Source organism: Pleurodeles waltl, chromosome 9, assembly GCF_031143425.1.
Source record: "Pleurodeles waltl isolate 20211129_DDA chromosome 9, aPleWal1.hap1.20221129, whole genome shotgun sequence".
Classification (NCBI taxonomy): Eukaryota; Metazoa; Chordata; class Amphibia; order Caudata; family Salamandridae; genus Pleurodeles; species Pleurodeles waltl.
In genome coordinates, this window is record NC_090448.1 from 26,736,520 (window position 1) to 26,764,162 (window position 27,643).

Here is a 27,643-nt window from a genome sequence, read left to right on the forward strand (position 1 = left end):
ATTGTCCGATGCCTATTGGGGTCCAGCGTTGTCCTCCCTCTGTCAGCAAACTGCAGCAGTACACCACCTGTACAACTGTGCAACTAAATAGGGCAGCGATAGCCCACCTGCCTGACAGCTTGAAAGAGCATTCCATCGAGGCAGTCAGTGGCTCAGCCGCAATACATCTAAACATGGCGGGTGGGATGCTATGGACTTGACGGTCTTTTTGGGGCTCACCGCCGCCGCGGATTGGCAATAACACTGCTAAGATCTAAATCAGGCCCTAAGTTTAAAACTTTTCCTTCTTCGGATGTGTGCTGTACAGTGCAAAACACATGCAAAGTGGGAAACGTTAGGAGGAATAGAAGCATTTCTCCTGTTAACATCTGTTTCAAAGTGGGGGTATTTTATGGTGCGAAACCATGTCTACTCTTATGGGAACGCCCATGTACCACACATGGAATGCCTCCTCGATGCAGACTAATGCAGAGCAGCTCTTTCTGTTACGTTCAAGCATCTTTCCTGCACAAAACAAGGTTTGCACTGGAACGTAAATTAAAAAAAAAGCACTTTGTGCTGGTTTGTGTCACTTTTGTGACACAAACACAGTGTGAACAGTTTGTAAATCTGGGTCCATATCTGCCAAGATGTGGCACCCTTCAGCTCTCTGCCTGTGCTGGTGCCCTTGTGGCTGCCTAGTGCCAACAGAGGCACCCTTGCAAGATAGTGAAAGGGTGGCTACGTTAGAGGCAAGATTGTTTCTGTGCAGTAAGGGCCACTTTTTTTTTTTTGCATAAAAACAATCCTGAAAGGCACGTTCCTCTTTCTGTGTGTGCTGCAGAATGGAAACACTAAGGGCTAGATTTATACTCGGTTTGCGCTGAATTAGTGTCATTTTTTTAATGCTAATTCAACGCAAACTTAACTCCATTTTTATATTTTGACCGATAGACTAGTCTAGCGCCAAAATATTGGAGTTAAAGTCATTTTTTGGTTGTGTGAAACCACCTTGCGTCAATGAGATGCAAGGTGGGCATCCAAAAAACAACTCTAAGGCCCTAGCGCCTTATTTATCCTCCTATGCAAAAATGGTGCACGGGAGGGAGGCGGGCCTAAATAATGGTGCTAAGCCTGCTTAGCACCATTATTTAACACCTGGGTCTGGGCAGGCATTAGGAGACCTGTGGACCCATTTCCATGGTCAAACACCATGGAAAGAGCCCACAGGTGCCCTCCCAAAGCCCCAGGAACACCCCCACCCACACCGGAGGGACACCACAGGATGGGGGACCCCATCCCAGGTAAGGTAACTATTTTAAAGTGACACTGGGGGCCCTGAAATGCCCCCCTACAGGGCACAGGGTGGCATGGCCATGCCCAGGGTACCCTTGTCCACTGTGCTGGCCATTGGGGTGGTCGGCATGACTCCTGTCTTCTACAAGACAGGAGTCATGTGGTATGGATGGGTTTGCGTCAAGAAATGACGCTAGGCTGGCTGGAGTCATCTTTTTTACTCTAACCAGCCTAACGCCATTTTTTGGTGCAAAGCACCATTCGCCCATACCGCCACCCCCACCCAGCTAACGCCATTTTCCATGACGTTAGCCCACCCTTGGCGCCATTCCATAAATTTGACACCCAGCTGGCGTCCTTGAATGGCATAAGTTGGCGCTATACTTTTTGACGCAACCTGCGCAAACGCAGCTTTGCGTCAAAAAGTATAAATCTGGGCCTCAGTAATTGACATGACCTCTCTGGTGCACGAGTGATCATTCATATCACCTGTGCAGTACTTCAGTCACACGTTACCTCTCTGGTGCACTATTGCCTGTCACAAATACTATCCCTCTAGTAGGAATGCTTGTCTCCCACATTACCTCTTCATTGCACGTCATCCCCGTGGTTCACACCCCTTGTGACAGGTGCATGACCCAGCAGGACTAGCTTCATGCACGGCCGTCCTTGATGGTAGTTGGACCGCTGAGGGCAGTCACGTGTTAATCCTTTTCACCGTGTGACATTTTGTCCTTGGAAACAGCCGAATAAACACAATGCACCTTTCATTTCTGCCACTTTGGTGCCAGGAGCGGCAGCCCAGGGTCTTTGGTGAAACCCGACCTGGCTGTGGGCGCCGGGCCGAGCGGGGCACGGACACACAATACCTGTGTGTGCCTGTGTGTACCTGGGAGTGCACACAGAGGGTGAGGCTCCGCGGACCCTCCCACCCTGGCACGGCTCCTGCTGCTTGGAGGAGGCGGAGGGTGAGAGGTGGAGGCCGGGTGGTGGGAGGACTGAGAGGCTGCGATGGAGCGAGTGACAGGACTGAGCTCCTCCGCGTGCCTCACCCGGTAGTACCGCGGGACTTAATTCAAAGGGCAGTGATGAAAGGAGGCGCACTGGGCACTCACTGCTGAAGGAAGGAAGAGGGGTGCCTAGACAGAGGAGAAGTGACGAGAGAACCCCCAGACCCTGCAGTGCGAACAAGTCCTGAACAAGAACTGCAAAAAGGGGGGAACCCTGAGCACGCGCTGCTGAAGGGAGAGTGCGCCCCCACAGTGCCTGAGGGAGTCATCGCGAGGGATTGCTGGAAAGAGAATCCCTCACTGGCCACTGATGAAAGGAGGATCCTCTGCTAAAAGGGGGAGCCTTGAGCACGCGCTGCTGAAGGAGTGCGCCCCGACAGTGCCAGCGGGAGTCCCCTCTGGGCACTGCTGGAAAGAGAAGCCCTCTCTGGGCACCGGTGAAAGGATGAGGAGCATTTCTATTTGGTGCTGACACTGGGCACTCCCAGCAGGAGCTGTTGAAAGGCGGAGCATTGTTGACACAAGGTGCACAAGTGTGAGGTGAGTGGGCACTCGGCCCTGCATTTACTCTCTACAGAGCTGCTCCGCTCTACTCCTGAGGCGGTGGATTGTCTTCCGGGACAGGCGCCCTTTGTACCTGGGACATTCTTGCTGGCTGGTGTTTGCTCTCCGGGTCCAGGGTTTCTGCGCCCTCCTTGCCTCTCACCTGTCTGTCACTCACATGCACGATGCAGTGTGCAGCTCCGTGCGGCGCAGGTACATTCAGGGGTAGTTAACAAACTTTCCCGCAGCGCTGCGTGCACGGAGAGGGCAGGAAGGCACCGTATCTATGGGGATCCCTGGCCGGTACGGGCCTGTACGGAGTACCGGCACTATTTTATTTGGAGAGGGAGAGTACCTGCACTTCTAAAGAAAAACGTAGTACATTTAATTCGAGAGTACCGGCACTTCTCACCAATAAGCAGGTACTCTGTTACCGAGTCCCTGCACTTGTATTTTCCATTTCAAGCACTGCCTGCCCCTTCCCCGCAGCCTAGCGCCAACACAGGCATCCTTGTGTCAAGGCGCACGGGTGCCTGCGTTGTAGGCAGGCTTGTTTTGGTGCAGGAGGTGGCACCTTCCTGCACAAAAACAATTCTTGGAGGCAATTTCCTCTTTCTAGGGGTGCTACAGAATGCAGCACATGTGGAAAGAGCCCTTGTTGCACCTCGGGGAGGGCGTCCGATTCTGACACATTCCCAGGTCTATCACTCTTGGTAAATTTGGAACTCTGCAGAATACATGGGACCACCCACGCTTCACTCATGTAACGACCTCAGCACAGACTGTAACTCAAGGAAGCGGCGTACGCTACCTTTCGTTACACTAGCTTTTCCAAGCCGCGCCGTGCCGGGAGACCGTGCATGGCTTGGTAAATCTTATTGTAGGTTATTCGCTGTCCTGCGTCGCCTTGCATGGCATAGGACGCAACACCTATAATAAATATGCCCCTCAGTATATTGCAGTTGCATGCAGCGCAGTTACATGCAGTGCATTTACATGCAGCACACTTACATGTATTGCAGTTACATGTACTATAGTGATGTTATATGATGTGCAGTTACATGCAGAGGAGTTAGATGCAAAGCAGTTACATACGGCGCAGTTACATGCAGCGCACTTAGATGCAATACATTTACAAGCAGTGCAGTTACATGCAAAACAGTTATATGCAGCACAGTTACATGCACGGCAGTTACATGCACTGCAGTGCAGTTTCATAAAGCACAGTTGGATGCAGTGCAGAGCAGTTACGTACAGTACAGGTACATAACTGAGCAGTTACTGGCAGTGCAGTTACATGCAGCGCAGTTATGTGCAATACAGTTACACGTAGAGAAGTTACATGCAGTGCGGTTTCAAGAAGCACAGTTAGATGCAGTGCACTACAGTGCAGTTACATGCAGTACAGTTTCATGCAGTGCAGTTACATGCAGAGCAGTTACATGCAGTGCAGTTTCAAGAAGCACAGTTGGAAGCAGTGCTGCAAAGTTTCGTACAGTGCAGTTACATGCAGTACAGTTACATGCAGTGCAGTTTCAAGTAGCACAGTTGGATGCAGTGCAGCACAGTTTTGTACAGAGCAGTTACATGCAGCACAATTACATGCAATACAGTTACATGCAGAGCAGTTACATGCAGTGCAGTTTCAAGAAGCATAGTTAGATGCAGTGCAGTACAGTGCAGTTACATGCAGTACAGTTACATGTGGCGCAGTTACATGCAGTAAATCAAATCATAAACATTTATAAAGCACGCTACTCACCCATGCGGGTCTCAAGGCGCTAGGGGGATGGGGTTACTGCTGCTCGAAGAGCCAGGTCTTGAGTTGCCTCCGGAATGCGGCGTGGTCCTGGGTGGTCCTGAGGTTGGTGGGGAGGGAATTCCATGTCTTGGCCGCCAGGTAGAAAAGGACCTCCAACCTGCGGTAGTGCGGCGGATGCGAGGGACGGCGGCGAGAGCGAGGTTGGCGGAGCGAAGTTGGCGGGTGGGAGTGTAGAAACTGAGGCGGCGGTTGAGGTATTCGGGTCCCTTGTTGTGGAGGGCTTTGTGTGCGTGGGTGAGGAGTCTGAAGGTGATCCTTTTGTTGACGGGAAGCCAGTGCAGGTGTCTCAGGTGGGCGGAGATGTGGCTGTTGCGGGGTATGTTGAGGATGAGGCGGGCGGAGGCGTTTTGAATTCGTTGCAGACGTTTCTGGAGTTTAGCAGTGGTTCCTGCGTATAGGGTGTTGCCGTAGTCCAGGCGGCTCGTGACGAGGGCGTGGGTCACGGTCTTTCTGGTGTCGGCGGGGATCCAACGGAAGATCTTTCGGAGCATGCGGAGGGTGAGGAAGCAGGAGGATGATACGGCGTTGACTTGTTTGGTCATGGTGAGAAGTGGGTCCAGGATGACACCGAGGTTGCATGCGTGGTCTGAGGGGGTTGGTGCGGTGCCAAGGGCCGTGGGCCACCAGGAGTAGTCCCAGGCGGTCGGGGTGTTTCCGAGGATGAGGACTTCCGTTTTGTCTGAGTTCAGTTTCAGACGGCTGAGTTTCATCCAATCTGCGACGTCTTTCATTCCATCTTGCAGGTTGGTCTTGGCACTGGTGGGGTCCTTGGTGAGGGAAAGTATCAGCTGAGTGTCGTCGGCGTAGGAGGTGATGATGATGCTGTGTTTGCATAAGATGTCGGCGAGGGGGCTCATGTAGACATTGAAGAGAGTCGGGCTGAGCGAGGAGCCTTGTGGGACGCCGCAGATGATCTCGGTGGGGTCTGAGCGGAAAGGTGGGAGGTAGACTCTTTGGGAGCGGTTGGAGAGGAAGGAGGTGATCCAGTCCAGGGCCTGTCCTTGGATCCCGGAGGAGCGGAGGCGGGTTATTAGGGTGCGGTGGCAGACGGTGTCGAAGGCAGCCGAGAGGTCGAGGAGGATGAGGGCGACTGTTTCTCTGTTGTCCATCAGGGTTCTGATGTCGTCTGTGACTGAGATGGGGGCAGTTTCTGTGCTGTGATTGGCTCGGAATCCGGACTGAGAGGGGTCGAGTAGGTTGTTGTCTTCAAGGAAGTTGGTAAGTTGCTTGTTGACAGTCTTCTCTATGACTTTGGCAGGGAATGGGAGGAGCGAGATGGGGCGGAAGTTCTTCAGGTCGCTTGGGTCCGCCGTAGGTTTCTTCAGTAGGGCGTTGACTTCAGCGTGTTTCCAGCTCTCGGGGAAGGTGGCAGAAGAAAACGAGCTATTGATGATGGTCTGGAGATGCGGGCGATGATGTCGTCGGCTTTGTTGAAGATGAAGTGTGGGCAGGGGTCCGAGGGGGCACCGGAGTGGATGGAGTTCATGGTGGCTTTGGTCTCTTCCGTGTTGATGTGAGTCCAGGCGTTGAGGGTGATGGCTGGGGTTGTAGGTTCTGTGGTGGTTGGCTGGGTTTGGTGTCCGAAGCTGTCGTGTAGGTCGGTGATCTTACGATGGAAGAAGGTGGCGAGGGAGTTGCAGAGGTCTTGTGAGGGCGTGATGGCGTTGGCGTTGGCGTTAGGGTTGGAGAGCTCTTTGACGATGTTGAAGAGTTCTCTGCTGTTGTGACTGTTTTTGTCCAGTCTGTCTGTGTAGGAATTTCTTTTGGTGGCGAGGATCAGTTGGTGGTGTTCGCGGGTAGCGTTCTTGAGGGCAGTCATGTTGTCTGCGGTGTGGTCCTTGCGCCAGGCTTTCTCGAGGGTGCGGCAGGTTTTCTTTGATTCCTTGAGGGTATCAGTGAACGAGAGCGGTTTTTTGGTGTTGGTCTGTCTTGGGAGGCGTCTGAGGGGAGCGAGGTTGTCTGCGCAGTTGGTGATCCAATGCGTGAGGCTGAGGGCTGCGTCGTTGGGGTCGGTGGAGAAGGTGGGTTGGTTGTCGCTGAGTACAGTTACATGCAGAGCAGTTACACTGCAGTACAGTTACATGTGGAGCAGTTACATGCAGTGCAGTTTCAAGAAGCACAGTTGGATGCAGTGCAGCAAAGTTTTGTACTGTGCAGTTATATGCAGTGCAGTTACATGCAGTGCAGTTTCAAGAAGCACAGTTGGGCACAGTGCAGTATAGTGCAGTTACATGCAGTACAGTTTCACGCAGTGCAGTTACATGCAGAGCAGTTACATGCAGTGCAGTTTCAAGAAGCACATTGGGATACAGTGCAGCACAGTTTTGTACAGCGCAGTTACATGCAGCACAGTTACATGCAGCACAGTTGCATGCAGAGCAGTTACATGCAGTGCAGCTTCTAGAAGCACAGTTGGATGCAGTGCAGCGCAGTTCGTACAGTGCAGTTACATGCAGTGCATTTACATGCAGTGCAGTTTCTAGAAGCACAGTTGGATGCAGTGCAGCGCAGTTTCGTACAGTGCAGTTACATGCAGTGCATTTACATGCAGTGCAGTTTCTAGAAGCACAGTTGGATGCAGTGCAGCGCAGTTTCGTACAGTGCAGTTACATGCAGCGTAAAGCCTTGGGTTGTGTGATTCGCTGTTAATACAACAGCATGAAGTTCGGGTTTGTTTGGAGACCCTTGGGGATGCTCCGAGGCGAGTGGGAAGGAGGTGGGAAGGGCAGGGAGGGAGGCATGCGGGCAGAGGCAGAGAGCCAGGGCACTGCTCAGGTGGGCACATGAGGATGTGACCCAGCGGTGAGGTCAGAAGGTAAACAGCTGGGGAGGCTGGCAGGCAGAGAGGAAGGAAGCTGGGCAGGTGGCAGGTATAGGTGTGATGCTGGTGTGGGTGGCCAGGGGAGGGGGGTAGAGGGGTGAGGTACCATTAGAAGTGGGCAGAAGGTAAACAGCTGTGGGGGTGACTGGCAGGTAGAGAGGAAGGACGCTAGGCAGGTGACAGGGTACAGGTGTGATGTGGGTGTGGGTAGCCAGATGAGGGGGTGGAGGGGTGAGTAACCAGTAGGAGTGGGCAGAAGGACACATGCGCTGGGCAGGTAGGGGGTGGGATTGGATTGGGTGGGTGTGGTAATGGTTTGAGTGAATGATTAAGTAATGGTTGAATGAATAGGTATCACTACGAGGAGCTGCACGGGTGAGAGTGCAGAGGCAGGTGGGTGCAGGTAGTAAGCGGGGCTGGCGAGGGGGCTGCTCAAGCTCTTTGTACATCATGGTGAGTAAGCCAGCATAGGGAAGGTGGGGCCATGGGTCTGGCCAGCATAGAGAGAGCCGGCCAATGGGTCTGGCCAGCATAGAGAGAGCCGGGCCATGGGTCTGGCCAGCATAGGGAGAGCCGGGCCATGGGCCTGGCCAGCATAGGGAGAGCCGGGCAGTGAGTCTGGCCAGCATAGGGAGAGCCGGGCCATGGGTCTGGCCAGCATAGGGAGAGCCGGGCAGTGAGTCTGGCCAGCATAGGGAGAGCCGGGCAATGAGTCTGGCCGGCACAGGGAGAGCTGGGCCATGGGTCTGGCCAGCACAGGGAGAGCAGGGCCATGGGTCTGGCCGGCACAGCGAGAGTTGGGCCAAGGGTCTGGCCAGAAAAGGGAGAGTCGGGCCATGGGTCTGGCCAGCATAGAGAGAGCCGGCCCATGGGTCTGGCCATCATAGAGAGAGCCGGGCCATGTGTCTGGCCAGATTAGGGAGAGCCAGGCACTGGGTCTGGCCAGCATAGGGAGAGCCGGGCAATGAGTCTGGCCAGCATAGGGAGAGCCGGGCCATGGGTCAGGCCACCACCATAGGGAGAGCCGGGCCATGGGTCAGGCCACCATAGGGAGAGCCGGGCCATGGGTCTGGCTAGCACAGGGAGAGCCGGGCCATTGTAAGCCTGCATAGGGAGAGCTGGGACATGGGTCTGGCTAGCATAGGGAGAGGCGGGCCATGGGTCTGGCCAGCATAGGGAGAGCCGGGCAGTGAGTCTGGCCAGCATAGGGAGAGCCGGGCCATGGGTCTGGCCAGCATAGGGAGAGCCGGGCAGTGAGTCTGGCCAGCATAGGGAGAGCCGGGCAATGAGTCTGGCAGGCACAGGGAGAGCTGGGCCATGGGTCTGGCCAGCACAGGGAGAGCCGGGCCATGGGTCTGGCTGGCACAGGGAGAGTTGGGCCATGGGTCTGGCCAGCAAAGGGAGAGTCGGGCCATGGGTCTGGCCAGCATAGAGAGAGCCGGCCCATGGGTCTGGCCAGCATAGAGAGAGCCGGGCCAGGTGTCTGGCCAGATTAGGGAGAGCCAGGCAGTGGGTCTGGCCAGATTAGGGAGAGCCAGGCAGTGGGTCTGGCTAGCATAGGGGGAGCCGGGCCATGGAAAAGCCAGCATAGGGAGAACCGGGCTATAGGACTGACTAGCACAGAGATAGCTGCCTAGGTCTGGCCAGCATAAACAGAGACGGGCCTTAGGTCTGGCCAACAGGAATAAGTAAGCAATTGAAAGACCGGTGATGTGAATCATAATCAAGATGATGTCAAAATATTGAAAGGTTCCTTAGAGCTCAGAAGCTTTACCTGAGTTTTAGTTTAAAAGATTCTAGTTCTGCCATGATCTATCTATCTCTTATGTCTATATATATATATGTGAAAGAAGTGACTCAAACAGATGGTCTCGCCAAAGAACAAAAATATATTTCCACTATAACATTTCGAAGACGGAAGCTGAAACGCTATAGTGGAAATATATTTTTGTTCTTTGGCGAGACCATATGTTTGAGTCACTTCTTTCTTGGATATTTCATTTTTTTGCTGACTCATCGTATCCTTTGGGATCCAGATTTTTGCCCTGGCTGGCTGGTTAGTGTATATATGTGTGTGTGTGATTTTTTATTTAAATTACAAGAGTCCCACCTCACAAATGCCACTTCCATTGCCATGAGTGATGAGACAATTCAGTTTTGGAATGTGCGAGTATCTCTGTGTGTGCATACATGAACTTATACCATACCAGTGACAATAAATGTGACGGGCAAATAAAACACATGACTTGAAAGACGTGTACTGTTTAAAGTATGCTCACATGTTTATTATAACTGTGTAAACGCCAAATTAATTCCATTTTATTAATTCACTACAGTTCAACTGTCTTGTGAAAACGCTGCTTAATGCCTCACAACTCAATGTCTCATTCCCCTTACACTTCAAACATAATTGGGCCAATACTCAGAAGGTCTGTTAAGTGGTTTTTATGTTACTGCACATCTTTAACCCCTTGTGTCCTGCTTCTGCATAAATAATTTTGTTTATAACTGGCACATGTGACAGTACAGCATGGCACAAACCACAGATGTGGATCACCCTCTCCGTACCCCCATGCTCAGCTATGATAACAAACGACGCATAAGGATTGTAGCCAGGTTTTCTGGTACCACAGTGTGTAATGCAGCCAATGGACAATGTCTCCTTCTCTCTCCAGTTCACCTACAAAAAACACAATGCTTTTAATTTAACTGCATTTCAAGTACTAATGCAGGCTCAGATTTACTAAAGTTTTGCGCGTGTGCTTGCGCATTACAAAGGTGGTGATACAGCATGCAAAGTGGCACCCGTGCCACAGTCAATCACTATTTCATGCCAAAACTTGCAACTGCAGCACCAAAGCAGAATATTGCTACATAGAGCAAAACTCCTGGTAATCTATGCCAACTGGGCATAACAAGCTCCCCCTAGAATTTCACACGAATCCAGATCAGCTGAAGACCACAAAGAACCCAACCTGGTGTTGCAGGAAATACTAGCATCAAATGAAAATAGGTGCAGACAATGGGCAAAAGTATATTTTGTGATGTTTGTATATGTAATATGTGCCCTTTCTCATAAATCTGTATGCAGAAAGTTGGAATGGCGGTGTGCCTTAAGTACAAATCTCTCATAGCAGTGCTTAATTTGTGCTGGTGTTTGCCAGTGACCAGCACATTTTTTTTTTAACACCAGCACATATTTATAGCAGTCCACCACATGGTGGCACTGTGAATCTATTTTTAAAAGAGCACATGAGCAGAGTGTTTAATTATTCGCAATAAAAATAAATCATACCAGCACGCCCAGCCCACTCTTATATCTTTGGGTCACCTGGTATTATCCAAAGTGTCACATTTGTAGGAGTGTGATGGTTAGTAGGTGATGATAGTACTGGTACTTGTCAGTGCTGTCAAGGACTGTAGGTCTTGCAAACTGCAGTGACTTCCTCAGAAATATCTTGGCTCCTGGCACTCATTTTTTTTAAAACAGATTAATCACCAGTCACTTTTCTCTGTGCCATGGCACATCACTAAATCAAGTTTACCATCTTAAACAAAAAGCACAAGGCATTTTATGAGAGTGAGTGTGGCCAATGACCTCATTGGCGCACAATACGCACAATATACTGTGCTCCTCACAGCTCTTACCCATTTGTGCAGCACAACACTGCAGATACCTGTGGTTATGAGCTGTAGAGGACGTCCTTTAGGGGACGTCATTTAGGGGTTCCAGCTGTGACCCCTGGCACTGCCTTTGCGACCCCTGTTCTCAGAGGTGGCAAAATGAGTGTCTACATAAGAGACAGCTGGTCCTCATGGACACTGGTGGGGTCTCCACTTTCCTGGTTTTCTGCTAGATTTTTATTACCCAAATAGTGAATATTATTCACTATTTGTGTAATGAAAAATGGAGAACTGTTAACTGGAATATGACCCTATCTGGCAGCTAAGGTAAGTAAAAAATGCTTTCAAATATATGTGGTATGCATTCTTGAGGGTGAGTGTGTGCTTATGTGAGAGACAGAGTGTGTGTGTGAATGTGTGTGTATGTGTAAGTATGTGTGTGTGAGTCAGTGTAAAGGTCAAATGGTGTGACCTGTGATGTCACTTCCGCTACCCCTGGCATTTTGGTGAAATTATGCCCATGCTACAGCCAGGGGCAAGTGGTATTCATGGGCAGAAGGGGCGCTGCCCTGCTACTCTCAGGGGAGAGGCAAGAACAGGGAAACAAACACGGAGCAACAGAAAAGAAATCATGCTCCAAGACAGTGCTGAATCTGTTGATGTCCTGCCACACAAGCACCAGCTGGCCCAGGTTTTCTTAGACCTGCAGCACAAGCTAAAGCAGTGAAATCACAGGAGAGGGAGGGAGGGCTGAATTAGAAAGCCACGGATCCGGTTCCTTTTGGGGCGCATGAACAGTGGCCCTGGGAGGAGTTACAAAGCTGTATTCACTCCAATGGCTGGGGGTGGGGCAGGCCGATGAGGAGAAGGTGGGAGTGGGTGGCAACAACTTGTTGATCATCACAGAGGGGCAGCTGTAGGAAGGATGCAGGGGCTCCTCTCCTGGCAGTAACACCTGTTTAGTGCTGCATTTGGTTTCACTTTGAATGGAGCTGAGCATGAGGGAGGGCTCCTTATCTCCACTATGTAGAGGCCCAGGAGAAGGAAGGAACCAGCTGCCGACAACAACTGCACTAGTGGACTAGGAGATAAGTGTGCAGATACCTTTCTGCATCAGGGGTATCGTCACCCTCCCCCAGCACCTCACCCCATTCCACTCTCTGCAGTAGCAGCTACGGGAAAGGATGGGGTTCTTGATGAGCCTCTTCTGTCTGCGGATGGACAGACAACAGCTCATAATTAACTTTGGAGGGTGAGTGAGTGAAAGTAAGGATGGGTGGGTGGATTGATGGATGAATGGATGGATCGATGGATGGGTGAAAGGATTAATGTAAGAATGGAACAGTGAAACGGAGAGAGGGTCTTTGAGTGAAAGGTAAGGTGGATGGATGGAATGATGGATGAATGAATGGATGGAAGGGTGAATGGATCGAGGAGTGAAAGGATGGATGATGAGAGAAAGAATGGATGGATGGAATGATTAATCAGTGAACGGATGGATGGGTGAGTGGAAGTGTAAAAGGATGAATGAGTTGATAAGTGGATGGAGTGAAAAGATGGATGGTTGAGCAAAATGATGGATGTATAAACGGATGTATGTAAAGATGGATGAGTAAAACAATGGATGGATGAGTGAAAGGGAGGATAGGATGGATGGATGAGTAAGAGTGAATTGATGGATGGATGAATAGATGGATAGATGGATGAGTGAGTGAAAGTATGGATTGCTGAGTGAAAGTGTAAATGGAGGTATGTATGAGTTGATGGATTGATGGATTTGATGAAGTTTGGATGGATGGGTGTAAGGATGGATGGCTGATTGAAAGGGTGGATAGATGGATGAGCCAGAGGGAGGATGATAGATGGATGGAGTGAAAGGACGGATTAATGGATGAATGAAAGGAGGGTGGGTAAGTGAAAGGATGGATGATTGAATGGATGGATTGGTTTTGTGGATGGGTGTCACTGGACCGGTAGTGGCTACCCTCTTTGGCCTCTACAGCTACACTACACCCTCTTGTTTTGTGCTCCACTTTTATTGTATTAAGAGAGAGTAATTACTCACTCCTGATATAATAAAAATAAAATGCAGACCCGCGTCAGGTCCAGTAACAAACTGAGGCCGCTGGTGGCGTTACTTCCTCTTTCTCTGTCTGCAGCACACGTAGAATGAGAAAAGCGCCTCCATGGATTGTTTTTGTGCAGGAAGGTGACCCTTCGTATTTGAATGAAAACAATCCTGCCAACAACACAGACACCCTTGCACCATGGTGTAGGGGTGCCTGTGATGGCGCTAAGCGCCAAATTGTGCGCCGGTGCAACAAAAAGACTTACAGCGCTGCCCTACGCCAAATCTTTGTAAATGAGGCCCTTAGTGCAAGAAAGTGTGAGAGGACCCTGCAAGAAGAAGCTAATTGGCGTTCGAGCCAAGGATTGCGCCCCACCACTTTTAAAGGTCACCAGCCTCCCTTGCTAGAGCTCTGTGATATTATTAAAGTACTTGAAGAAAAAAGTCAACATGATTAAGTCTGAAAGGAAAATGAATATTTGGAAGTTATAAGCAATCTAGGGTGTTAACTAGATTAAAGTGCACCTGTGCTCTTCTCAATGGTGCAAAGGGAAAATATGGTATTTATCTTAACACCAAAAATATTTCAGGAGAGGCCAGCAGCACAATGAAGACAATTACAAGATCAGCCAAAGCAGTCTGAGAGACCCCCAGTGTTTCCTCAGGTTCCAGTCTTTCAGTGAGACAGATCTGTCAGGTGAGTGTCAGCTGCAGACACCTTTTTCCACATATGGTGTGGATTTGACAGTAGTTTCAGTGGAAAAAGCTCATGCAGAACAACATCCTTTCAGATTGCATGTCTGCCCAGTATCACCAAATTTGGCATCTGTCAATCACCCAGGTCTTTATTCTAATTTGAGAGTAAATCTTGTTTTGGCTGCAGGTAACTACTCGTCATCCTGCAACCTGGAATTTCAGTTTCTGGCGGTGCATAAGTGCACAACATCACTGATGTGGTTTCCAAGCAGCACTAAGAGAGTTCGAATAAGATGTCCTTCTTTAAAAATTCCATAATGGGGAGGGGGACCTGGGGTATGGGGATTCGGTGGGGGGAGTAGGCCAGGGGGGAGGAGAGAGGACACGCGGGCCTATTAAGTATTGGGTGATAACTCCCAGGATTATTCAAGACTCAGGGCCTGATTACGACCTTGGCGGATTGGGTAGTTTGTCACAAAAGTAACGTCAGCCATAATACAAGTTTCATTATATCCTATGGAACTTGTAAAACGTCGGGCGGGATATCCGTCACATTCGTGACCGAGTATCCCATCCGCCAAGATCCTAATCAGGCCCTCAGTGCAGCAAGAACGTTTGTCAGGTCAGTTATTCAAACCATCCTCTTGTATTCCCCAAAAATAAAGGGACGTATTTATCTTACTTTGACGCACAACTATCTTGCTGCCCTGCGTGAAAGGGCAGGAAAGTTCCAAATTTAACATCATTCCTGTCCTTTTCTAGTGCGCCTTTTCTAGTGCTGGCGCACTTTTGACTGTCTAGCGCCAATGCAGGCATCGTTGCACTATATAAGCGCAGGTGGAAAGAGTAAAAAACTAGCAGAAATAAACCTATTTCTCCTCAATACTCCTCCCCAGAGGAGGCGTAGGATTTTGATGCATTCCCAGGCCTACCACTAATGGTAAATCTTGGAATGCCCCAAAACGCATGGGTAGATGCGCGGGAGCACTCACGCTGCACCCATAGAACACCTCCCTGGGGCACAGTGCCACAAGGCAGTGATTTGCGCTGCCTTGCATTACTCTAGATTTATCAAGCCACGCAGGACTACACAAAGTGACCTTGAGTGGTTTGATAACTATTACTTAGACTCAAAACTTTAATAAATCTGGCCCAGAGTTTACAAGTAGGAAATTGATAGTATGGTGGAGCCTATAATTATATGAAATAATGGATGAACGTCTATTAAACTGGGTCTTAGAGTTGAAAAGGTCCTTAATTTGCATGCACTTGAAGAAACCCCTGGGTACAGAGGTGTAACAAAGGCCCCCGCAGCCGTGCGGGGGAGGGGGGCCTAAGCTGCAGAGTACAGTGTGCACAGGCGGCAGGCCCCTGATTGGGTTCAGAAGCGACCCCTCACGGTACTGCACATTTTGTTACACCAGTGGCTCGGTGTAATTTTTTTTTAAATCTTCTCAGTCTCAGCCACTTGTTTTGGACTATTTAAAGCTCTGAGTAAGGTGTCAGGGTTTCTTCCTCTTTAGGCAAGAAAGACTTTGTGCTGATAATGTCTCGGCTGGATTAATCCAAAGCTTTATACCTGGGCCTTACTAAAAAACTCAATAAAACTTCAGCATGCTCAAAATGCTGCCGCGAGGATTCTCCGCCATCTTCCTGGACCGTTTTCAATGTCTTTGGCATTAAATCCTCTCCACTACATCAAAATTCTGACACACATACATATCATTCAAAGATTTATAAAGCGCAGCAAATCACCCATGAGAGTCTCAAGGCACTAGAGTGGCTAATTGGTTCCATGGCGTTATCTATCGGTCTGGTCCTATTAGCCTCTAGGGATCGTTTAAAGTGTGTTCTGTCCCAATCTCTTAGACCCTCTAATACTTTTTTGATTCTTCCCCCTAGATACCGCTCTTCGTGGCTAGGAGGCGGCTCTGAAATAGTTGTGGGAGCTAAACTCTGGAATTCACTTCCTTTACCTCTCCTTTGTCAATCCAAGAGAGCCCGGTTCTCTGAGAACCCTGAGACTTAGGTTGGCTTCACCTGATCAACTAATCTCTGCTCGTCCTTCCAGCTAATTTGTCTTTTTTTATGGCTGCCTGCAATATTAGCTCCTTAAAGCCCTGTCAGGGGCATAAGTAGCGCTTCATACATCCTATTTCAAGTTCAAATTCTGCATTTTGAATGAAGGAGAATTGATCGGTTCTGACCTCCTGTTTTCCCTAATCTTGCTACATTTCGAAGGGGACAAGTAATTTGATTTCCTTGGTGTTTTCCTTCCAGGATGAAACATTTGAGGAAACTTATAGCCATACTGGAATGAGTTCCCGAAATTGATTATTAAGGAAGCCTCGGTGCAACTTCCCTTTGGAAGTTAGGAAGGCGGTCTGCTGACTACGGCAGCTGGAAGAGGGGTTTTGGGCAAATTCTGAAAAAAATCCAGTTGATTCCAGTTGCACCATGGAGATGGTTATCGGTGTCTGAAATCTCCTGTTCTTTACAGTTGGCATTTTCACTCACCTACGGCCAGTCGTGAATACTAGAGCAGATCCACTCATCTGCAGAAATCTTATGGATCTATGAGAGTTTCTAAATGTACAAATGGAAAAAAATCTAAATCAATAAAATAATAAAATTGCCTACAAGTGTCAAAGTTCAGGTTGTAAACAACAGCAAAGTTGTTGTCTTTTCAGTGCCATTGCAGTTGTCAGCATAGCACAGCTTTTCAGTTTGATTTTCTCTAATAATCATTTGACAATGTACAGTCCTCATATTTCTGAGCTACAAATTGCTTTGATGTTTTCTATTTTAGATCAAGGGAGCTGGTTAAAGCATGAAACACTCCCATCATCTGTCATGGGTCTGAAGGAAGGTTTGGCCACATTCCTTCATGGACGGTGGACATTCTGCTAACCTGTGGTGCCCCTCACTACATACTCAAGGCTCCTCCCTTTTGCAGACAACAAAAAGGAGGCGGACCCTTCGTCCGCTTGTCCCTTTCTCGTGGAATAGTGTAGAAGGCTGGACTGGCTTGTAGTGAGTACCTAGGGGTACTTGCACCTTGCAGTGGCAGGCCTGTGTACGAATTGTCAGAGCTCCCTATGGGTGGCAAAAGAAATGCTGCAGCCCATAGGGATCTCCTGGAACCCCAATACCCTGGGTACCTCAGTACCATATACTAGGGAATTATAAGGGTGTTCCAGTATGCCAATGTAAATTGGTAAAATTGGTCACTAGCCTGTTAGTGACAATTTAGAAAGCAGAGAGAGCATAACCACTGAGGTTCTGGTTAGCAGGGCCTCAGTGAGACAGTTAGTCATCACACAGGGAAAACATACAGGGCACACTTATGAGCACTGGGGCCCTGGCTGGCAGGGTCCCAGTGACACATACAACTAAAACAACATATATACAGTGAAAAATGGGGGTAAAATGCCAGGCAAGATGATACTTTCCTACAAATAGCCTGTCCTGCGTTTGCATCCTAGCACTGACTTCTTGACCATTTGGAAGACTCTTTACTGGGAAGCCCTGACCTTTGCTGAGTCCCTTACTTCCGCCAGTCCCAAGAAACTCTGTGGCCCAGATTTAAGAGGGCCTTGCGCCATTCTAACGCCACTTTAGCGTCATTTTTTTAATGCTAATGTGGCGTTAGAAGGCCAAAAATGCTGCGCCATATTTACAAAGTGGTGCAGTGCATGCATTGCGCCACTTTGTATCCCTTTGCGCCACATTATGCCTGCGCCAGACATAATGTATACAAAGGGGGCGTTCCCCCATTACGGGGGCCTAAAAAATGGCGCAAATAAATCTAAGACCAGGCGTTAAAATGATGCTTCCATTGGTTTCAATGGGCCTCTGGGTGCTTTGCAGGATTAGCAGCAAAATGTTTGACACTAATCCTGCAAAGCACCGGACTAGTGTAAAAAATGACGACGCTAGTACCCCTGACTACCTGCATGTTGCGCTATATTTTAAATACAGCGCACGCATGGTGGCATTAGGGGAGGGTGCTAAGGGGCGCAAGAAAATTGGCACTGCACAAGGTGCAGCGCCACCTTTCATAAATCTTCCCCCAATGTGTTTGTGAGTGATTTATAAAAACCTTACAACATAATGCAACATAACGTAATGTAACTTAACATAACAACGTATTAGGGCCCAATCTGTGAGTCCAGCCAATGAGGATGTTTTAATCTTTTTACTGCATCTCCACTCCGGGCCACTAAGATAATTGTTCATTCTGGACCACGATTGGTGGTTGGTGCACACAAATAGGGCCACGTTACCACTATTTAGTATAAAAAATACTGCTTACCCCTTCATTATACAATTGATTTTACCCCTTCATTATACAATTGATTAAAGGGTCTGTGGCATAACCTGCAAGACTCCTGTCCAATCCAGTGTCCCTAATCGGAACTATCTGGTAGACCGCAGTGTCAGGGTTGTGTTAGCGCTTTTCTTAGTGTAAATTTTGGGTCTATAAAGCGCTATCTGATGAATCGAAGTTCATAACTGAGGCTGGTCAACAAGTCAGTACATTCAAATAACGCAAAGCACATTAGACTCCACAAGGAAGGCAGAGAATGATTACACTTTCATTCTGTAATGGTTTATTAAAGGTTACAATGTTTACAGAGAGCAAAATCATCAAATTAGTTTCAATCAATAGTGAATATATGAATGCATCAATCAATATGAAAAATCAAAGTTATGAAACAGGAGGATGAGCTAACACAGAGTTGCCTCAAAAGGGAAAGGTTTAGAAAATCAGACCTCCAGTAAAGAGAGTAACCTACTCTGCACTAGGGGTGTGCAGGGAGCTCCGCTCCGCTGGCGGAGCTAACGGACGTTTTGGAACTCTGCGCTGCGTTAGCCCCACCAGCGGAGCAGAGCGCACCCGGTGCGCGCTGCAGGTCAGTATGGGCTGCACAGCGCAAGCACAGACAGACTGCGCTTGTGCTGAGCAGCCTATAACCGGGCTACAGCGTGCACAGGAGCAGAAGCGAGAGGCAGCCAAGCTGAGGAGGACTCATCGGAGACGAGGACCCCCCCCCCCAAGAGAAGACCCAGCTAAGTCCTCTACTCTTTTTTTGTTGTTGTTTGTGCACACTGTGCACAAAGGACTGAAACAGCAGATTTCGCTGACTATGGCCCTGGCCTGAATTCAAATCAGGGCCGTAGGCAGTGAAAGCTAATGTTTGAGGCCTCTTTTGCACCGGCCAGTCCTGTGTGCAGTGCACAGGGGGCAGGCTGGTGCACAAAAGTCCTGGCAGCTTTCACTGCCTACGGTCCTGGCCTGAGCTAGAGAAAGAAAGCTGCCGTTAGGCCAGTGCACAAGAGGTCTGAAACTGCAGTTTTCACTGCCGAGGCCCTCTCCTGAATGCGCCTGATCTCAGAAGCTGACCAGGCCCGACCCTGTTTAGCACTTCAGAGATTGGGCGCAGTCAGGACCCCGTGGGTCATGGAACTCTGCCTCCGCGGAATATCACTGAGTTTTTTTTTTTTTTTACTCCGCAGAATTCTGCGGCGTTGGACTCCATGAACTCCACCCAGGCCTACTCTGCACTAAGCTGTCTCGGAAGTGGACAAAGCATTCCTGAACAGAAATCTACGCTGCACTAGCTTAAATCACACACTTCTGACATGTGATACACATAGTTCCCATAAAACAACCCAATCAGGTTAGAGTGAATAGAGACAGTCTTGGGCTCGCTAGCTTCTCGGGATCCTCCAGCACAAAGCTCTCTTAGCATCATTCCAACTTACATTTACCCGAAACAAAATGAGCTAGATCGCACCAGAATGTACCCTGCAGGTGTATTGTTGCAACCAATTATAACATTCCATGAGGATCACGGTGAAGGAAAACATTTCACTGAGGAAAGAAAGCAAAAGAACATTGAGGCCCCTATTTACCAGATTCCTGTGCAGCAGCCAAAAAATCTGCGCTGTTTTGAAAAGGGGAGAGCAGGACAGCGTCATATTTACAGAAATATGGTTCGCTCCGCCCCTCTCCCTAGCGCCTTTGCTGGTTTTAGCTGCTGAGCACCGCATACACACCTTAGTGCTGGGGTATGTGCGTGAGTCTAGCATAGGTTGTGTACTGGAAGGGCACCATTCCAATACAAAATACTATGGTGGTCATTACGACCCTGGCGGTCTGAGACCGCCAGGGCTAAAGTGGCATCCGTACCGCTTAGTGCTGGGGTATGTGCGTGAGTCTACCATAGGTTGTGTACTGGAAGGGCACCATTCCAATACAAAATACTATGCGTAGACACACTTGAAAACGTTTCCTACATTGTATAGTGCTGCACAGTGCCGCACACATGCAAAGTAGGAGAAGAAAAGAGAAATGAAAACATTTCTCCTTTTAAAGCTTGCTTTTCACTGCCGGTAATTTTTGGTGCTAAAATCTGTGTACTAATGTTAGTAGATAGGTAGTTACATGGCAACGCCCATGTACTGTACTGTACTGTAATCATATTTATATAGCGCTTACTACCCCTGATGAGGCGTCGAAGCGCTTTTCGATGAGTAGCACGCTACTCTGGAACCCAACAAGAATTAGTGATGGGTTAGTATCATCACCCATGTAATGCCCCCTTGGTGCTAAGTAACGCAAAGCAGTGCTTCGCGTTGCTTTGTGCTACTTTTAGGGTACTTTCCAGCACAAAACAACTTTTGCGCTCGAAAGTAAATAGGTAAAAAAAGATTTTGTGTCTATTTGCATCACTTTTGTGACGGAAACACAGCGTAAAATGTTAGTAAATATACCCCTGAGTTTCTTAATGTGGACTTCAGCTTCCCTTAGAAGTAAAAGTTCACGAGTCATGGAGGAAGATGCCAACCTACTTAGCCATATTAAAATGCGGGACAGCATTAGCTATGGTCGCTGTAAATGAATAAAACGCAGTTAATAACATTTGTGTGTTTACATGTTAATGTCGATTTAATGCAAAAACCTTTCATAGGAAATAGCCCTTCCAGTTACAGGTAGCAGGGCCATTCTCTGCTTAAACGTTCTTACTCTTATTGCAAAACATTCTCCCATCAACTCTCTGTAGCATTACCTTGACTATGGGATTCTCTGCCTTTTCAACTTTCGACTTCTGGAGTCTCCTCTCATATGTGTCTGTAACACCTGATTTTTGTAAATTAGCTTTTAACCTGTCTTCAGTGGAACAGTAGAATGTGTGAATTAACAAATTGTTTACATTTGTTTAAAACTGTTAAGTCTTATTTTTATGGTAATTTTTTTAAGTCTATCTTTTAGGTGAAATGTAGTTTTGTTTGTTTGTATTTCTAATGGGCTTGCACAGCAATGGGATATTGCCCATCGTGAAGGGGAGGGTAGCTCTGAATGCCGTCCTCTGCTTGATGTGTTATCATCCCAAGGTCGATGTTTTTTAAAAGCAATCACAGCTGGGCCCACTCAAAACATTGCATTCTGGTACTCGTAGTGTATAAGTGTCCTGCTACAAATACTAGAATTCACCCGCAGTGAACTCCTACAGTGTCATCGAGTGCACCCCCTTCTGTGCTAGTCTACACTATGCTATTTCTCTCCTCTGACATTTCCCTCACATTTGTATAGTGACCCCCCCCTTGTGATGCCGGGCTCTACCACGTGTCTCTTGTGGGACCCACTTGGCACCGGCTCCCCGCTCTATATTGAATTTGTAATGTACCCAGTGAAGCAGTGAAAGTGAGACCCCTGAAGGCTGACCAAAGCGCAAAAAAATACCTGCAATGGATACATTACAACCTGTGAGTGACTGCAAAATGTTGAATGGCTTCGGGTATGTTTTTTTCTGTCTCAGTCCTAATTCTGGTTACAGAGAGCTTTACCTGTGTGGAAGATATCAATTCATTAGTTCTTCAAAGACGTCCAAGATGAAATGTTGACAGTGAGCCTTTGTCCTCTTCAGTCAGCCACTGGCTTCCATTTTTTCATGGTTTTGAATGGTTCGTATGGGCTAGGCATGATGGCCATAGTTTTTACTGGGTGGTTGCATTGTTCCATTTGAGTTCCAATTCAATTTTGGTTGCCAGGCATCACCAAGTCCTTTTGTTGGGCGAGTAAAAGCATGTAGGGTTTGATTTATGTACTTTGCTGACATGACCACTTTTGTTTAGGAACTGAGTGCAGTTTGGATGCCTTAACCTGTCATAAGGAGACAGTTGTATTCACTAATCACTCTGACATTTTTATTTGCTTACTTTGCTGTCATGAGAACATGTTATTAGATTTATATTTTTGTCTGGGGGTAAAGATGTATCTGCGCATAGGTTTTCTTAAAGATGCAACAAAAATACCATCTTTGTGTGAAAATATCTACTATGCAATATAATGTTGTAAGTACTTTTTAAGTTCACGAATTACAATGCAAACTTCATCTTCTGACTCCTTTTCGTAAGATGCCTTTGTTCTGTTCAGGCCACTTTTTAGCAAAGGAACCCTACTCCCAACTAACATAAACACAGAGGTAATCACACAGAAACGTACCTCTCTGCACTGCTTTTAGCTATTTTCTTTAAATGTGGGAGAATCACAGGTCCCTCACAGTTAGGGAACTAGAAATATGCTTTTACATAAATCTATGAGGATAGTAACTTTTTATATTTTTAAATGCTTCAAATGTGTAAAAAGTCAAGGTTGATTTTATTTTTGTCTGCATAATAAATGATATTTGATTAATAATATGTTTATGGGTTAATTCGAAAAAGAAAGGTCATTTTTTTATAAAAATAACAAAATTGTTTCCTTTTTTACTTTTGAACACTCAACATTTGTTTTGAAAAATCTTTCATACCAGTCATTCTTTTTATCATCTACATTCAACAAACTTCTCCTATATATATGTTCTAGCAGCCATTAACGAGCAGGTGTGAAATTTGAGTACTTTGTTTTTGCGTAATTACGTGACATTTTCAGGAAATTACATGAAATTACACATAATTATTTGAATATTTAAGGTTATATTATGTGATTGTGTCAATTTTGCTGCAAACAATAGGCTCTTACTTTCTGGTTGTTTATGTTGGTCCTGCACCTCACATTATATTTTTACTGTGAACAGCGGCTTAATTACGTGATTTGCAAAATGGCACAATTTCGAGAATTTCACGTAACCATTTAAATTGTGCCTGGACCAACTCATGAGTTCATTACAATATTGTTCAATCGGAGATGTACAGCAAATGTTGCATGAATTATTCCCAAAATCATCTCACATACATTGATAAACATTTCCACACATACCGCCAAAGTCATTTTTGCCTCAAAACAACTAGACCACTTACGCACCCCTCGCCCCAACCTTGCTACATAGGTGATAGTATAACCACATACCTCCCCAGCACACCTGACCTCTTGTTCTGGCTCGAACACTCAGATGACACGAAGCAACAGTAATTCCAACTGCATTCTGTAGATCAGTGGTTCCCAACCTTCTGACATCTGTGGACCCCACCTTTATCATTACTGTAACCTGGGGACCCCCACTGAATTATTATTGGAATCCAGACCACCTACTGAGTCATTACTGAAACCACAAAACAATACACACAAAAATAAACAAGCATTCCATCGAACACATACACAAATGATAACACATTTTATTTAATTTGCAAACAAATAAATTAAAAACAAATTAAAAAGTAATAGGAAGGTTGGAGCTTTTCTAAATTAAATTGAAGCCACACATCGTCCACACTATATTCTGTTTGATGCACCTGCAGTGCTCCCACAAATCTTTCTGAGGATAGGAATTTAATGAGTAGGCTCCAATTTAAAATTCTTTGACATTTACAGTATGTTTTAAAATTTTCAGTTGTACATTTAACCACTTTATATACGCCATCTTAATCTGTTAATATTAGTCACGGACCGCCTGAGGAGGCTTTGTGGACCCCCAGGGATCCCCGGACCACAGGTTGGGAACCACTACTGTAGAATGATGAATAACATAACATAACAACATGCCGAGGACATGCTATGGTTGGGGATAAACATAGGTGCTAGGAACTCCACAACTTGGAGTGCTCAGTGTGCGACCCTATGTGCACCCCCTTTCCACCCTCCCCCCCAATCTCAACAGCATAACCAGCTTGTTGACCCCTTATACGTATCATGCAGGATTTCTATTGCTTTCCGAACAGGTTTACCCTGTACAGGTAGCAGTACATACAAAAGCCTCCCTTTTGTAGTCAGTAACCCACCAGAAAGCTGATATCCTATTGTATGTCAGCCATGATCAATTAACCATTTTATGTGTAATTAGGTCCCATAATTAAAGCTCAGCTTATGGAAACTATAGAAGTAAATTATATGTCTTGTAGGCGCTGAGATACAAGGTCCCGGGGGCAGGAAAGAAGGCCTTGGAGTCAAGGCTCACATTGATAAACTCTCGCGAGATTTGCAGGCAGGCGCTCGTGAAGCGGGAAGTTTCTGTACTGCAAGAACCCGGCCGACAGAGGTGGACCAGCAACTGCAGCTCAGAGCCAAGGTAGCCCTTGGAAACCAGAATGAAGGGGATCTGAGGACAGCATTTTGTAGTTAAATTTTACACATCAATGCATGCCCGATTCAGGCGGGAGACTGCCGGCTGGCCTCCCGATCCCTGCATGCGGAAACCCGATTCAGAGTTTTGTGAAACTGTCAAAAATACAATGTTTGTCACGCAGGCCCCAATCTCCCCCTCCAAGAATTACCTCTGACATCAAAGGTTAATTCGTTGTCATTTATTCCTGGAGGATTAGAGCATGTGACAGACTTCAACATTTTACCTTCGGCCATTTCAAACAAAAGAAAATTCAGAACTCTGTTTTTGTTTGCCCTATGCTATTGAAATGCAAAAAATGCTGACTGTCTGTTACCAAATGTACCATTAGACCCGATTCAGGCAGATTGCCTCTGCTTTAATGTAAATCAGTGGGGAAAATACATTCTCCCGACTATTTTTTTAAAATCTCCCACGTGCTTGCTCTAAAATGTATGCATTAGAGCACAGGCAGACCAGCTATTGGAAAATTCCTAAAATGCTGGAAACTCTGAAAATCTGGATGTGTGGTGTAGGGTCAGTGGTATGCAAATTACACTTCCCCAGCTCTTTCTACCCCAGAGAATAGTATACCGGCAAACACTGAAGGATCTACATAGGCGATTTAGTCACTACGATTAATCAGCATTTTATAATGACCTGGAATAGGGCCTTCACTTGCAGAATCCCACAAAGACCCAGACAGATCCCAAACCAACTCACGGTTATAGGGGTAGTTTATCTGTTCCACAATCCTCACGTGGCTCTGCGTTGACTTTAACAGAGCTCTCAGAGATTACATGATGCATAAAAGATCCCACAAAATTTTTACGTGAAATGACATTCCTGCAAAAAAAATCATTTTGTGCACATTTTAATTCTTGGATGACTAAGATTTTTTTCCTGCAAATTATGCAAAAGAAATCAAGTTTATGAAGGGAACTCTTTGAGGCTTTCCAAATACCTAATCAGCATTGCATGTAACAGAGTAGCTGGGGTTTACAGTTGGTTCAGGTCTACGGGGTCTAATCACAGGAGGCGCCCTACTCACTCACACTCAGGGCCGGCTTTAGAAGTAGGGACGCCTGGTGCGACAAACTTGTTTTGCCCCACCCCCACCTTACCATAGGACCTCCTCCTCGGATTCCCTCACTACCACCTGGCAAAAGTGCTCCTCATCTCTCCATAGCCCCTCTTTCACATACATTTCATTTGTTTTAAAGCCTTTGTAAAGGCTGGCTTTACTAATCCACTTGGCTATCGACATACAATACAGATCTGTTGTGTGCAGCAGGCACATTAACCCTCTGTGCTACTTTATGGCGAGTCAAAACTGCTACTGGACAAAACTCCATCTCTCTCTCTAGCAGGAACACGAATCACAAGAGTTATTATCTTGACATTTTTATTGCTGCCTGAAAACTGGATACTCAAGCAACTCTGGAGCAGGTGCAATGGTAAGTTATTGCTAAGCACAGCATCCCCTTGAGGTGACTGCCCCCCTCCAGGTCAGTGTCCAGTGCTGCAACACCAGTCGCACCTTCCTAAAGCCAGCCCTACTCACACCTTAGGGATCATCCTCAATGTGAAGGAACCAGACTCCCTCTTCATCACCTAAATTATACACTCTAAACTATACGCTCATCCATAACCAATATTACCAACAGAATAGGACCACGCCTTGGCACCCTGATGCTGTTAAGCAAATTTTATAATAATATTGTAACCAAATAATACATTTATTTACACTAAACAAAAACACTTTTCACAATAAGCATAAATGACTGCGTGGTCAGTGTAGGTGAAAAACATGCTTGGTGCTCTCTCATGAGGGATACACACATGTGACAATAGTGATCAGTGTGCATATCTATAAAAACAAGAATAGCGAGGCCCACGGTTAAAGTCAACGTTTCGAGCCAAAAACCAAAACCGTGAAGTTTTGACGCATGAGGTGACACGGTTTACCCTCCAGCAAGGAATCATCGCTGGGTCGTAAGCTTACGAGTCAATCGCTGGGAATCTGCGCATACGCTGGAAGCGCTCCTTCTATGTAGGTCCCACCACTGCAACGTGGGTTGACATGATTCTCCCGGCCTTTGAGGTTCTGTTCAGTGTGGACACTACTCCTGGTACACTCAACAGCTGTTGAGTAATTTTACAAAGACAAATTCATATTCAGATTACACACCCGTGGAAACCCTTCATTATTACACAGACACAGAGTGTAATTCTTCCTAGAGTTCCTTCCAAGACCCTTGTACAAATTATGATTTTGGGCTCGGTTATGTCTAGAGTCCTGATGAAGATCAAGGTATTGGTTTTGGGATCGAAACACCAACTTTAACCATGGACCGTCTCCACATTGGTTATAATTGAGTAGTAGGCCATGCTATTCTTCTGTTTAGGTACGCATTGTGGTCACTATTGTGCAATGGAATATCACTAATTAAAGAGCACGGAGTATGTTTTTCACCTACACCACCATCATTTATGTTTATTTTAAAAAGTTTGTTTTGTGTAAATAAATGTATTATTTGGTTACATAACATTCAATATTGTAATTTCTGTTAATCCAGTATAATCGGCATTGTTAGGCGAGATTTCCAAAACTACACTATTAATCTGCATTGCATAGTTATGCACCATTCAAAGCAAATGTTTAGCACGTGCACAGAAACACCTCAAGCAACCAGAACGCTAGCGGCAGCACTTGTGTTTTTTGTGCTATTTTTTAGTGTGAAATGCATCCTTGTTTTCCAAATGAGGGAGACAACACATTTCGCACACAAATATAGTGCCAAATGCCTGTTTTACATTTGACAGACTTTTCTGAAATTTCCCATAATTATACAAAAGCAAATTACGAAAATGTCACAGACCCCTGCTCCTGGACTGTACTTATTAACCATGTTTTGAATACCACCGGCATGCCACCTTATGGACAAGTCACAGTCCCGGTTTACACTGAAATCTGACTCCTTCAAGGGTTAGCATTTTGTGGTTCCACAATTGGTCAGGTAGGGGTTGTGACTGTTAATGAGGTATGGTCCTCGTGCAGGCCTCTGTGACACTAGGGAGTGGAGTCAGAGCTTTTGGGTCTGGCCAGGTGACACTTAAGTCTTTTACTGTGGCAACAATTGTTAATGTGTGTTCTGTGTCAAGAAAAGTTGGAACTCTGCTCCCGCAGTTACTTACATGTTCGCAGGGTCAGACTGGGACAGAAAATAGTCCCAG

At 46.9% G+C, this 27,643-nt stretch overlaps 1 protein-coding gene across 1 annotated transcript in view; it reads left to right on the forward strand.

The window, feature by feature from the left end:
* Nucleotides 1-2,043: 2,043 nt before the first annotated feature.
* Nucleotides 2,044-27,643, forward strand: part of LOC138258878 (laminin subunit beta-1-like) — a 382,113-nt gene continuing 356,513 nt past the window's right edge. The window contains exon 1 of the mRNA XM_069206183.1: nt 2,044-2,825. The gene's annotated coding sequence lies outside the window, so the exon portion shown is untranslated. The remainder of the gene's footprint in view (nt 2,826-27,643) is intronic.